The sequence below is a fragment of the Coloeus monedula genome (genome assembly GCF_965178545.1).
Source record: "Coloeus monedula genome assembly, chromosome: 8".
NCBI lineage: Eukaryota > Metazoa > Chordata > Aves > Passeriformes > Corvidae > Coloeus > Coloeus monedula.
Genome location: NC_138788.1, coordinates 23205719 through 23216206, shown reverse-complemented (window position 1 = coordinate 23216206; position 10488 = coordinate 23205719).

The following is a 10488-nucleotide window of genomic DNA, read 5'->3' as shown; positions in this document are numbered from 1 at the left end:
TTGCAAAAAGGCATGGGGACCATGTAATCAGCCAGTTCTCTGCAGATATGCAGAAAATGTTTCATGAACTGTAAATTGTATTTTAGGAAGTACCTAGTGATGCAGGTAGCTAAGGTAGAATAAATTTGGTAGGGCACTTGAAGTACAGGAAGGGAGATTGCTCTAAAAATTTTTGCAACAGGTTTCCCCATCAGCATTTAAAGTTTCCAAAGCAAATTCTGAAAGGGGAAAAAAAATCTCTTGTGTTTCAGAAATGGGAAAAGAGAAAGGTGGAAAAAAATGTTGCCTTCCATGTCTCTTAAAGCTCTTTAGTTTTCCTCATCATTTGAAGAAAAAAACAACCTAAACACAAAAACCTCAACCTTGTTCTAATTCTAGCTCACAGCTGCTAGGGAATTTACATCTCCTGTGGCAGGTGTTAATCATGGTGAGACTAAAGAGCTGTTCCACTTTGGTGAGTCTTTCTGTGTGTTAGTAGGTGGTAGCATAGTCAGGACTCGAATTATAAGAGATTATGTTTTCAGAGATGTATTGAAAACCCCAGCCTAGCAATTATGTTTTCCAAGTAGTCCATTTGTTACTGCTGGAGACATCCTGTAATGGTAAGTGGTGTGTTCTTGCTGCCTGAGTTTCTGAAACATAAGTAGGGGAAAAAAAGATGAAGTAGGTGGGTACTGTTAAAGCAAAACTTTGGAAGCTAGAAAGTCTGAGGCTTTACGTCCTGGGAGGAGGTGTGGTGAGGTGCAGTTGAAGCAGTTTTTTGCAGTGTTAGATGGTACAACAGCCATCTTGCTGTATGGCTGGGGAGTGGAGGGCAGGTCTGCAGCACTGCAGCAACAGTCCAGTTACCTACTCTAGCGCCAGGAACAGTCACACAGGCAGTGGGACACACCCCACAGTGCAGGAGCACCGTGGTACCTGAAGTCCACAGCTTCTTGAACTGAAAGGAACCACAGTAAAGAAACTTGAGTTCATTGGGAGTTAAAGTGGGTAACCGAGTTACTCAGTTCTAATTCAAGATACTTCTCATTTAACTGTGGTAGTGAGAACACATGCTCAGGAGCAATGATGTTCAAGACTCCCAGGTCTGTGTCTTGCCCTTTGGCTAGAAATGAGGCCAAAGGTCCAAACCTGTGACCTCACCTTTAGGAAGTGCCAGCAGAGGTTCCTCACTATGACAAGTTTGGTGTTACTATGCATTTAATTTCAGCTTTCTCATATGCCTGCAACTCCTGAGCAGTTTGGTATTTTTGTCATGCCTAAACAAAAGCTGGATTCCAAAATAAGTGTTCCTCATCCTAGTTGCATAACAGAGCACAAATACCAGCTGCTGTCCTTTTCTTTTAGAGCACAGCTGGAACACCAGGGGGAAATGGCAGTGCCAGTCCTATTTCCGTTTTTATGGACTAGAGTGCTTGTTCAGTGATGTTAGTGTAAAAGCCTGCGGCCCACTAGGATATCAGTGGATTTGTGTGGAATTCCTTTCACCCTGAAACTTTTCCACGATGCAGCACAATCTGAAGTATCATAGGGAGTAAAGAATGTGAGTGTGTAAGGATATCAGGCTGCTCACTGTAGTCTGGGTTTTATGTGCTTCCCTGTGGAAGAGAGACTATAGTTGTGTCTCTGCATCACAGACTGTTCATTTTATGCACGTTAAAGCAAAACTACCTTTGGCTAAAGTGCAAAAAACGTCCTGGTAATGTAATTGCTACTTACCTACAGCTACTTGAAAAACATTCTCTTGATTCTCTAGGGGATACAGAAAGAAAAACAAAGAGAAGGGATTTTGTTTCCCCCAAATTACATCACATCACACAATTTTCTATTCATCTTCTTTTCAGTGTAAATCAAGAATATCCCTGTTGTTTCAAAAAGATGACAGCATCCTGCCCAGTGGGCCAAAGGAATGATAATGCACTCTTAGAACATGAAGAATTCAGCCTGGTTAGCTCTTCTTCCAAGAATAAAGCTGAACAAAAAGGTTAATGCAAGGGTCGGGATTGAATCCTTTAAAGTAATTCATCAAATGTGTTAATGGGAGCACCACTTTGTTATCATTTCTGAAAATGAGTGCTTGGATCAGACCAACTTGAAGAGTAGAAACAATCTCACCGTATTGACTCTAGGACTTGGCAAGATAAAGAGACTCAGAGCTGCCTGAAGAGTCCCCTGCATCACTGAGGGTGAGCCCAGCCTTGTCCCATGAAAAAATCTACGAGCAGGAAGCTGAAGTTTGTGTGAGTGTCAGGGGTGGGGTCATTGTGTCCTACAGCTCCAGCAGCAGTGAGGTGCAAGAGACAGTGCTGTTATTTATGCTTTATTTGGTACAAACAATGCATTTTAACCTGCCTAACAGAAACTGAGCCAGACTGAGTCATAACTGTTGTGAACTTGGATGCCTGAGTTGTTCTTATATCTGAGCAAACCTTTTCTTCCAGCTTCTGCCAATCTGATTTGCAATCCAAAGGCGTTTGTAGAGTTAACCTAAGGGCATTGAATGGGGTTTGACTAATTCAGTCTCAGTTGGAAATGAGTGTGTATGTAGTGGGATATTTCTGAGAAGAAGCCTCTTGTATTACGCTCTTCTGACTACAAGTTTTGTTTGAATGCTGCCATAGTCCTTATTGGACATCACAGACATGTCTTTGAAACACTGACCTAATAAAATCCAGTCCTGGGGATAGAGAGCCAGTTAAATGTGCAATCTTCATAACCTCTCTATCCAACACAATCCTTTCAAGCAGGGGTCGGACTTTCAACCTCAGTTCTTTACACAGTGCGAAAGAACCAGCAATTAAAGCTCCTTATATGCTTGTAGTTGTCAAGTATAGAAATTACATGATACCAATATGTGTTTTCTACAATGGAGATGGAGGCAGAAAGAGATCATCACATTAATTAGTTTTTTCTTTTGAAAAAAAGACTGACTGACTGTATTGAGAATTCTAAGTAAGACCAGTGCATTCCTGACTGGCTGTAAGATCTCAGACAAGTAATTTATTTTCAGTCCTCCTGTTATTTTTATGTGCTCATTTTGTTTTTCGTACTTAGACTGAAAGCACTTCAGGACAGAATCTCGCACTCTCTGCCTTATATAATGCCAGGCCTAACAAAGCTCTGCTTTGCTTTGGGGCCTTTAGACACTGATGAAACATAAATACTTTCAAAGACAATTAGCAGCACGGACTTTGAATGGGAAGTTATAGTCTGGCCTGAGAAAGAGGAATCTTTATTGCTCTTCCCTATCTGCTGATGAGTATTCTCTTGGAAGGGAGGAGACTGGAAATTTTTGCAAACATTCTAAATGTTCAAGATGCTTTCAGAATTGTGGCTGAGTCTGAAGGACCTGCAGTGTGAGTGGTCAAATTGTTTGGCTGGAAATCAAATTAGCTTGATACCTGCATGTCTCACTAGCACCTAAAGCCTAGAAGAGGTTTAGTAAAAATTAAAGAACTCCCTGTCCTAAGCAAATACTTGTGATTACTTACAAAACTTAACCATCAAGTGCCTTGAGGGAGACAAGCTTGACAGTGTGGTAATATTTAGGCTGTAAAGCAAACAGATCAAAATAGGCTTTCCTTTGAAGAATTATATAAATTTTCCATTCCTTTTTTTTATTTTGTTTTCTATTATTTTTATCACAGCAGCACCTGAGAGTCCAGTCAGCATAAAGAGCAGGGCAACATAAAAACCCTGCCATAAAATTCTGCTCTTCTTCTGAAGCGCCGTTGGTCTTAGGGCACAGTGAGAGGGGCAAATTAAGTTGCTTGAGAGAACTTATAATGCAGAGTAACTGCATTTTATGACCTTTATTTCTCCAGAAGTTCTTGTCAGGTCAGTTTTACCAGCTAATCTACTTTATTAATTTTTTTTTTCCAGCTTGAGTTTTTTGTAGAGTCAGATTGCATTCTGTAGTAATTAGACAGATAAGAGCTGAGATAGGTGGAACTCTGGCAGAGACATAGGATTAAGTATCTATGGAGTGGAAACTTCTTAACCATGATCAGCAGCAGAAGACAAAGCAACTGGACATGTACTGATTAGATTAAGTCAGCCCTGGTGGCACAGGTGTGGGAAATAAGTGCAGTCAGAAATTTCTTCTCACTGATTGGTGCCAGGCTGTGACCTGCAAAGACAGTCACTGTTGCAATTACACTGGCCTTTAATTTCTTTGTTTTAAAAGCTAAAGGAAGTCGCCCCCCGCCAATGTTTTAATAAACAGAGTGACCTGATGTAATCATAGGAGGGCACATTTAAGTATGGGTAGAGTATATACAATTTGTTTCACCCCACTTCTCCTGTACAAGGCGCTTTAAACATAGGAAGTGTCACTAATTATTCCACAGGTGCAACACAAAAATTGTGGTCTGTGTGTTTTCCCTCAGAAGATTTGGGACTGTGAGAATGTCCTCTGTAATCAGAGAAAATACTTCTGTCATGGGAGTGGTGCAGGTTTAGATACTCTGTTGGTATCATCATGGTAGACTATTCTAATTTGCCTTCTAGTTCACTACCAAGCATTCCTAGTAATTGCAAGTTTTTGAGAAATAACAGCAGGTCACTAGACCTCCTGATCCTCAAGGCAGGCTCATCATTCACTTACCTGTAGTACACATAGGGGCAGCTAATAATATCTCTTAAACCCGGTAGGTCAGGTGCATCTTTATAGGCTGTTGGATACCTGTTGGGCGGTTGGGGAATTCTGAACCTGCCCAGTGTCGAGGGCAGTTAATGCTTTTATATTTGGCAATGCAACTTCACCAGGACTATCTAGGAGGAAGTGGTGTGGACAGCAGCACACCTGAGATCTTGCCCTTCTTTAGCATGTGGGAATGTCACGTGGAATTCACACCTCTGTGTCCTTGCAGTCATCTAATTTTTTTTTTTTCTTTTTTCTTCAATACGTCATTGTAACTGAAGCTCTTCTTATGAACTGTGAGTAAAGGTGGTGGCTTGCTGGTGGGAAAGGAAAGTGTGCAATGCAGGTCTACAAAAGCACTTGCTCTTTAGATTTTGGTACTCTTCAGGCAGCTACTCTATAGTGACCTACTCTGCTTTGCCAGGGAAGGTAGTTGTGGGTCTGTGCAGAGGCACCTTTAGGCAACTTAGTCAGCCAGAGAGTTCAGACAGCCTCAAGGTTATGCAGAAGGTGAGTAGGAGTTTTCAGGAACAGTTTTGGACTTTAATTTTTAATTACATCCGTTTTTATTTTTTCAGTTTGGCCCTACAGTGAAATTTGATTAAGACAGTACTAAAGGTTTTTCCACACCAACAATTTCACCTTCAAAGGCATTTGCAGCTGTGACCTCAGATATTGTCACTGTTTCATGTATTTCTCCTCTACTGACAGAAGGAGGAATTCATGTTCACTGTTCATAAATAGGATCATGGCAGAGAACATCCTGACTCTGTGTGCAATCTCTCTGCCTGCAGTCTGTCTGCTTGATCTGCCAACCCTAAATTTTCATCTCCCCACCTGATTCGAAAAGGGGCAGATATTAGATTTTTCTGTGAAATGAACTGCTGAATTAGCAACTCTCTCATCTAAGGGCCACAAATGGAAATGAAGGCCCTTCATAATTCCCTGTGCTGTGGCGCTCAGCTCTGACTTATGTGGCAGGCGCTCTGAGTGCTGCATTTGATATTCTTAGAAACCATTTTGATTGGAGCAAATGCAGATGAAAGGCTCAACAAACCAGAGGAATTTCCTTCAGCCCGAGGTTTGTGTCCTCATTCAGAAGTTGGATTTGGAATCTGCTTGTCCTGGGTGTCATCAGAGTATGTTTTGAAAGCACGCACACAACTGTCCAGAAAATCTGAGAGGATTGCTGGCCAGCTCATTTGTCTTTACAGGTTACATCTGGCTTTGATGAGTTGCACATGCATGCATATGATCTTTGTCCAGATGGACAAAATGTCTAGTTTAATGTTTAGCAATAGGTCCTTCATAGCCTTTCAGTCAAGGGCTTCAGTTACATATTAATGGCGCAGATCTTTGTGCAGGTTCAAGAGCAGGAACATTGGTACATACTGGGGTAGGGAATGTTTTGGCTCACCATGCCAGACATAGCTGTTGGCCCCAATTTGGCAATTACTTCAGTATCCATGTAATTTTAAGCACATAAGTAATTCCAGTCAGTCAGGCTTGTGTTTAAAAGTGTGTTGCTGACTGGGGAATTTCTGGCTTCTATAGCTGTTCAAATCTTGGCTCCCAGGAATCTTCCTCCAAATTTAACAACATTTCTGCTTTACTCTCTTGTAGAAAACTGGTAGCCTGCTTTGCTCTGTCAGCACAGACAGCAAATCTGCTTTAGCTTCCATCCTGTGAGGATCTGTCATTTATGCATTGGACAGATACCTTGATGGGAATAAACATGGGATGGTTTACTTGAGAGGCCATGCAATGTGGGCTGCTAAAGCTGAGATTCGTTATTTAGGTTGCATGGAAATGCAGCCCAGGCAATTGGCAAAAATCTTACACACACTTTCACAAAGTTGGGTGCTTGTTCCACAAAGTTTAGAAGTTTTGCAGAGCCTAAATAGAGCAGTACAGAGTAAGAGCCAGGAGAGGTATTGGAAATGGAATTGCTTTTTCACCAGTATTGGGAGAGAAATGCGTAAGCTCCTTTGAACTAGAACATGAAGCTACATCAGCTCCATGCTATACATGAGATAAATATTGTTCAGGCCAGTGTGGAGAAGATATAGCAGCTTAAATCTTGAGGGAGAGGAAGGACTGTTTGGGACATTTGTAAGTAAGGGAAATATATTTAAACATAAGGTGCTATTCCTTGTCCTGATTTTTTTTTTTTTTAATGGATCCTTCACTGTATTGTACCATAACCTGTACAAGTGAAGGAGTTTCTTCTTTTCTCTGGGCAGTGATTTGTTTTATCTTTTTTTTTTATTCACTTGTACTAGGAAATGTCTGCAGGCCATCAGCCATTTCCACGTTGGCTGTGGAAGAATGAGCCTGTAATAGGAAGAGAGTACTGCCCTACAGTGTAGTCCTTTCTCTTCCTTTTTAACCACATCTTTCCGTTGAAGAGCAGAGACTGTTCAGCCTGGTTCAGGTCAAAATGGAAGAATGGCAAAAGTAGATTTTCCTGGGAAGCTGGTTTTTTCCATTCACAGCTAAGTGTGTAACTTCACATCAGAGCTGGTCTGGCTAAATGAGCACCTTGGATACCTCTCTCCCCACTACATCCTAGATGACTTCCTCATCTTCAGCTCTTCCTCCAGCTGGAAAAGCCACAAGTAGCTGGAGACTTCTGTCAGCTGTACTGACAGAACTACTGTCTTCTCTGTCAGCAAATCCACAGCTGTTCCCAGGTGCACACCAAATATCTCCAAGCAAAGCAGCAAGAAGTGGGGTTCAGTTTATGACACATTTTCCTGGCTTCTGTAGAATTAATAGGAGCATGTTGCTCAGTGGGTTGCATCAGACAGCCCAGTGAGGTATTGCTCTGTCTCTTCCTCAGCTGTGCACTTGAGGCTTCTGTTCATACTTCAGAGCAAGGATGATCTGAGGTATGTGTAAGGGTCTAGAGCATGTCTGGGACTGTGCTTGTGGGGAGAGGTGGAACTGACAGAAGGGTGATATCAGCACCTTCTAAAGCCTCAGAAGGGATATCATGTTCTTCAGATCCAGCGAGAACCAGCATCTTCCCTGATTGCCTTGTCCCACTGCCAGGGTGAGGCTATTATGAGTAAATGGCTCAGTAATAGGAGGAGCTGCAGAAGGGCCTCAGGAGCCCAAGCAGGTGGTACAGCTGGTGATGACAGGCATAGTCTGTGGGAACAGTATGTGTGCTGGAGATAGCCAGGGAGAACCCATTTTAGCAAGAGCTGGGCAGACTCACAGTCACATGGCTCTGGCTCAGCTGTACAGCCTGAGCTTTAGGAAGCTGAGAGAACCAAGTTTTCAGAATTTGCATACTGCAGCTGAGTGACTCCACTGACTCCATTTCCTGGGGCCAATGAGTTGTTCTCAAAGTCCTGTTTCTGCAAGAACCACAAAATGAATGACAAAACTCCCAGAATTTCTAATCTGATAGTGCATTTGGAATTGGTTTGGAAATTGGGCAAAGATTCAGCTTGAGTATTTGATATGAAGTGTTCACTTCTGGCTAATGCTATTTCTGTTACATCCCTCCTTCAGAGCATGATTTAAGAGGGCTGTCTGAGAGAAGGGCACTTGCTGACTCTGCCTTACCTCCTGCAGCATTTTGAATGCAGCATAATTCCCCTGTGAAAAGAACCAATACAACCAATCCCCATGAACTCTTCACACTTGACAGAAACACAAGTGAAGAGGGTGATCCATAATAATTAGGAAATTGGGATCAAAAGCAGTCAGGCTTAGCCCAAACTGTTTTTTCTCAGGAGCAATATTGCAGCTTATAATACACAACTTAATTACTAGAGAACATCCTTTCTGCAAGTGCAGGCAGTTTCCAGAGTGGAAAACTGCTATAAATATAGTTCTAAATTCTACTCAAACTAGGTTAGGAGAGCATGATCTTGGGTAGTATTTAAAAGAGTAAAAGGAGAATGCCATGTAGTGTTGTCCTATTTCTGGCATCACTCCTTAGTGGAAAAGCCATTGTCACCTATCTGCCCTCATATGTCATTCAGAAACAAGAAATCAAACACAAGACAGAAATGATGGTCCTTACGATCCTTTTCCAAACAAAAGTGGTTGCCCTACTTTAGGGCAGTGGCAGGCATGTTCAGCTCAGGGCTGCAAATGCTCTATTAAAGGCAGACTGAGCTATGTGTGTGTGAGGAGTCCTTTTGTGTGTCACAGACACCGTGTTAATAAAAGTCTAAGCTGCAGAAGAGGTTCATCCTCCCCCACACTTTGCTGCTTTTCCTTTTACTTTATACACGTACTCTACACTCTATAGGCTCTGTTCAATGGAGCTAAGACTCACAGGATGGAGGTAAATTTAAGATTTAAGGGGTTTTTTTTAATATGTTGTGTAAGAATAGTCTGACAAATGCAGAGGATATCATGTATCTTAGCATTTGTTTTCCTTTGTTTCATACAACCCCCAGTTTCATTGAGGATTAGATGTCAGCAGCCATTACACAGCAGGGAGTTAATTACAGAAGTTACTGGATTATATAATGGTGTAAAGATTTCCAGACTCAGTAAGTTATAGCTCCTCATGACCAGTTTTTTTTTTCTTGCCTTCTGGCCATATAGTCTATACTAAACATTTTTCAGGGCAGTGATTGAAGTAGTTTTACTGAAGGAATTTTAGCACTGAAGTTTCCTGGTATCTGATGGATTTTTCCAGAAGAAAACATTAGCAAGAGACGGTTACAGTTTGTCATGTTTATATCCTATCCTGCTCTGAGGGTAGTGCTTTCGTTGCATGGCCATAAAGTAATGGTATTTCTCTGCCTCTAAACTCTCTTCACAGAAAAGTGCTAAAACATTCTATTTCTGGATTTGCTTTTTTTGTCCTTTGTAGGATTGGGGTGAGGGGCATGGAGGGGTGTGAGGGGGTGTGATTGCATTATGCTTTGCCTCATAGGGTGCAGGTTCTTCAGCTCTTCAAGACTTGAGAGTCATTTTCCTCTGTATGGCAGGTAATTTATTTTCAGTGCTTATAGGAGTATATATTTTCTGCTGTTGTCTGGCACTGATATTTAGCATCTTTGAACACAACAACATAAGCACCTAATGTATGTATTTTTAAAAAAATCTGAACTGAGAAAAGGAAAAACAAGTCAAGGTCTCAAAGCTGAACCTACAACATTATGCTGATGATGTTGAATTTGAGCATTACCATGTCTAATTGTTTAGCCTGTGGTGGCCACAGCATAATCCCAGTCCTTGAGTTAGGCACCTGTAAGTAAATGTGATGCAGAGATACTTAAGGTGCTTTAGCATGGGCTAATTTAGTTGCTTTTCAGGGTGGTTTATCACACAGAGTGTCACACACTCAAAACAGTAGTGTTTACTTGCATTATGCTGCCTGTGACTGGACTAAGGCTTTTGCTTTCTATTGTTCACTTCTATGTAAAACAAATCAAGATTCTCTGGACTGAGAGGGTGGAGCATAGGAATGACTTATTAACTGAAAGGCTTGGACACCCACTTGGGAAGGAGGAGATGCTGGTTTTGGTTTTTGGCCTGCTTCTGAGTTCAATGTAATAACCAAATACTCTTGCTTATTTCTGCCAGTGACCGAAATTTGCCCATTTACAAATGATAGCATGCAGGTCCGGTCAGAAGTAAGAAAGATACAGTTAAATTGCCCAGCAGGACATTTCTGGCACATGTGTCTATGCTGTGATTCTGTGGGCCCTGAGTACAATATGCACAAGGCAGTTGGAGGAATTAGGCACATTGTGAACAAGATTTTGCCCATCTCCTAGAATTTCATGTTTGTTATTTGACTCTGACCATGTTCTGTAGTCTGACAATGAGATTAGAGGCTTTTTATGTAACTCTGAAAGGCAAAGATTTTG